General features: G+C 43.1%; 1 pseudogene; it reads right to left on the bottom strand.

Annotated features, from left to right (window-relative positions):
• Positions 1–3,391: 3,391 nt before the first annotated feature.
• On the bottom strand, positions 3,392–3,914 carry LOC144333953 (large ribosomal subunit protein uL5 pseudogene; annotated as a pseudogene).
• Positions 3,915–4,576: the final 662 nt, after the last annotated feature.

The raw sequence follows: 4,576 nt of genomic DNA, 5'->3' as shown, positions 1-4,576 counted from the left end.
AGCTAATTCCTTAAAATAAGTCTCTGCTACTCTCTCAGGATATACATCTTGTTGGCTCTGATTCTCTGGATAACCCTGACTATACATTATGTTCTATATAATTTGTTCACTTTATTCTTTCTTGTCACAGTTAAACACAAAAGTCAACCCTTATAAATAAAACAAACACCCAAATCGAGGTTCCATCCCTAGCATTCAGCATGCCAAATGATCTCCATCTTTGCCTCAACTGCATCAAGTTTTATGAGGTCTTCATTTTTTTTGTCACGAGCATGAATATTTTCATTTTTCCACTTTACTTCTTTAATAAAACAATCACTGCAAATATAATAAAGTATTTAAATAATTGTCCCCAAACTGCCATACCAACGAAAGTGATGAAACCATAGAACAGAGCAGCTGGCTGGCCAGCAACTCTGCTGTGGGATAGCTGGGAATGTTCGTTTTTGCTAGCTGATGCATGAGAGCCTGAGTTTGACATGTAACACTCAGTTTAGAAGTGTCAGTGTAGAGTGTGAAAAGGGTGTTTAGGTCGTTTTAAAGCACAATCATTAAAGTTGAGTACTACCTATGCGATGCAGTAGTGACCTATGAGAAGTCTACAAATAACTTTAAAGCCAGATTTGACAAGTGACTGAAAAGGAGATAATGAAAGGCAGAGAGAGGCTGGAGCAAAGACAAAGAATTTACATCCTTTTTTCCACCCTCCTGAGTTTTCAGCTATTCTGAGATAGACATAGGAGCTTGGCAGATGGAAATTACAATATCACTTTTATTATCTCTGGAGTTGTTAAAATAACTACAGCCAACTTGGCTTATACAGGCTTAACTTATGAATTAGGCAGTCCCCAGCCCCAGGCCCAGCTGGGCGAATGCTTTATACTGCACAGCAGAGATGTCAACCAGAGCAAAAGAAGGGAGGAAGGGGCTGGGTCGGCATGCCCAGATCATTCTCTCAGACTCACCTACCAGATGTCACTTCTGAGAAGAAGATTGAGGGAGGCTGGGAGAAAGGCCAGTAGTGGGGTGTCTAGACAAAAGTTTCCACAGGAAACTAAGAAGTGGGGAACTAGCGTCCCCATAACAGCCTCCAGCTGTTTGTTCTCCCAATGCATTGGAGTCCTCTATCAAGTGTGCCACCAGCCGAGGATGTGGCAGCCCCCTTCAGGAAAGAAGAAATGGCAAACGACCTAGGAGTTTTTGCTCCCACCTTCTGACACTGAATGGCTTCAGAGTGTCCTCCTGGGACTGCTGGCAGGCAGCGTCCACTTTACCCCAAGAAGGCTCTTGAGGTCAGGTGACCATAAAAATGAATGGGTTAGATGAAAACATTAGTTAAATGGGGCTGGGCCTGGTGGCTCATGCCTGTCATTCCAGCACTTTGGGAAGCTGAGGCAGGTGGATCTCTTGACCCCAGGAGTTTGAGACTAGCTTGGGTAACATAGCAAGACCTCATCTCTACAAAAGAAGTTTTAAAAATTAGCCAGGCATGGTGGCACGTGCCTGTAGTTCCAGCTCCTCAGGAGGCTGAAGTGGGAGAGTTGCTTGAGCCCAAGGGATCAAAGCTGCAGTGAAATGTGATTGCACCACTGCACTCTGGGTGATAGAATGGGACCCCGTCTTAAAACAAAAATTAAATGGGCTGTGTTCCAGTTGTCTATTGCTGTATAATAAACTACACCAAATTTAGTGTCAGAAAAAAAATCTATGATTATTGTCTCTCACAACTGTGGGGTTGACTGGGCTCGGCAGGCAGTTCTCACTCGGGGTCTCTCTGTCAGCGGCCAGGGCTGTAGTCAGTGTGATGTCTTCCTCATTCGTATGCCTGGCACGTGAACCAGGAAGACTCGCACAACTGGGCTCCTTGGGCAGCTCTCTCTATTGCTATGTGACCGTCCCACATGGTCTCTCCTGCAGGGTGGCTTCAGCTTAGCTCAGGGCTCCAAAGGTCCATATTGAAATGAAGAGAGAACCAGGCAGGAGCCACGTCATCTTTCATGACTGGGTCTCATAATCCACACAGCATCACTGCTGCTGTCCTCTGTTAGGAAGAGAGACTCTTACTCCTAATGGGAGAGTGGCGAGGTTTTGGAAGAGCATGTGGGACTGGAAATATCATTGTGGCTATTTTTTTCCTTTTTAAAATTGTGGTGAAATCTTCCTGAAAGTTGCCATTATAACTATTTTTAGATGCACACTGCAGTAGCATTTAGTACATTTGCATTGCTGTGTACCATCACCACTCTCTCTCTCTCTCCAGAATTTCACCTTCCCAAGTTGAACTCTGTACTCATTCAACAGTAACTCCCTATTCCCCACTGGCTCCAGCCCCTGGCAACCCCACTCTACTTTTTGTCTCTAGGAGTTTCGCTATTCTTTGTACCTCATAAAAGTGAAATCATACAGTGCTTGTCCTTTTGTGTCTGGCTTATTTCACTGAAGGCCAATTTCATAAAATACAATTTGCCACATGCTCTAAGGTCAAGTTGTACCAAAGCTTATTCTGTTTTCCATCTAAAATTACATCCAGCCGCCCTATCTAATGCTGCCCATCATTGGTTCTGCAATGAATTAAATGACACCGGGGCCTATCATGGGGAGGGGGGAGGGGGGAGGGATTGCATTGGGAGTTATACCTGATGTAAATGACGAGTTGATGGGTGCAGCACAGCAACATGGCACAAGTATACATATGTAACAAACCTGCACGTTATGCACATGTACCCTACAACTTAAAGTATAATAATAATAAATAAATTTAAAAAAAAAAAGAAAACAACCCAAAAAAAAAAAATGCTCCAATAATAAAATTCTAACAAATAGAGAAGACCCAAATTTGAATATAAACATTTCTGCTGCTATCAAATGCCCAAGAAAAATTCAAGTCCTAAAAATTAACTTTTTAAATTCAGTCCAGTGAACCCAAACTCCAAAATTTTTAAGTTAATGTTTAATGGGAACTAGAGTCCAAAATAAAATTATCGGCCAGGCACGGTGGCTCGCGCCTATAATCTCAGCACTTTGGGAGACCAAGACGGGTGGATCACTTGAGCCCAGGAGTTTGAGACCAGCCTGGGTAACATAGCAAAACCCCGTCTCTACAAAAAATACAAAAAGAATTAGCCAGGCGTGATGGTGTGTGCCTGTAGTCCCAGCTACTCAGGAGGCTGAGGTGGGAGGATCACTTGAGCCCAGGAGGCTGAGGTTGCAGTGAGCCAAGATTGCATCACTGCACTCCAGCCTGGGTGACAGTGAGATCCTGTATGAAAATTTTATATATATATATATATATATATATCTTGCCCTGTGAATTAAAGTTTACATTTCTTTTCCTTTCCCCCCACTTCCCCACTGAAAACTTTGTATCGGCCTTTTGGGTAGAAATGGGAACTTATTTACCAGGAAGAATAATCCCATCACACTTCTGCTGGACCCATTGCATGGCCTCCTCTTAACTGACTCTGTTTGTCCCCAGTGCAGCCTGTCCCACACTTCTTGTCTGCGATGCTAAAACCTTGCCTATCCAGCACCACATTGAAGTCCAGGTCATAGATACCAGTGCTTGAGTCATATTTGATACCTATATCAGTGTGTTTCTGGATCCCAAAACCAAAGTTTCTAGTGTCTGAGGGGTTATTTTTTTTGTTTTCTTAACTCACATTCCTACACCTTTAGACCTTTCTCCAGGATTGTTTCTGCCTTGGCCCCTCAGAGTGTGCAGTGAACGGCAATCTCTTCGTTTCTCCTGATGCTGAAGCACCTGATGCTGTACTTGGCTTTGGAAAACACGGGAGTCTGGCCTGTGAGCTGCTCAGGTCAGTCTGTCTCTACCCTCCCCACACAGATATTGAGGCGAGTTTGTGGATGTGAAGTTCCCATGTGGGGATCTTCTTTTCACCTTGATCCTGTACCATCGTGGAGAACAGGAAGAGCCAAATTTCTTCAATAAAATTAAAATTTAAAGAAATCACTCCTCAATGTTAAATTCTGCTCAGAGTCCTTCAGAGAGGTCCTTGATACCTGGATAAAGCTGGGGTTTCTTCAGTACCTTCAAGATCAGACATCTCTCCTAAGAATAAGTGTGGTTCTTTCAGAACCTCAGAAATTAATAGGACACAGGAGATTATTACACCACCACCTATTAACACTTGGGGCTTTAGAAAATGTTCCCTGGCAAAACAATCTTCTCAGTAACCTGTATTTATAGAATTCAGACTCAACTATTTTGTCAAAGCCTAAAGGAGAAACTCAAGATGTTCTGAGGGAAGGAGTGAAGTGAAGGTCTTCTTGGATCAGGCTTGCCAGAGGACACTCAGTCTGTGCTGGGTGTCTGGAGCCTGCTCTCTGTGAATTTAAACTCAACTGGGAGAATTCTCTCACTGAAAGGTCAATTACGGCACTTAAAAAAAAAAAATCCAGTACTTAGAGTAGTTCCAGAGGAGCAGAATCTTAGGATGATTTCTTTGAATTGGTTCTGGCTTATCTAGAATTGATTTTCTGATCTGATTAGATTTACAGGCATTAATGAGCCTATTTCCAGAGGTAAAGAGGGCACTGATACTTTATGTCCTGCAAT

The sequence above is a fragment of the Macaca mulatta genome, chromosome 13 (genome assembly GCF_049350105.2).
Source record: "Macaca mulatta isolate MMU2019108-1 chromosome 13, T2T-MMU8v2.0, whole genome shotgun sequence".
In the NCBI taxonomy this organism is placed as follows: domain Eukaryota; kingdom Metazoa; phylum Chordata; class Mammalia; order Primates; family Cercopithecidae; genus Macaca; species Macaca mulatta.
This window is presented reverse-complemented; position numbering and strand designations above follow the sequence as displayed.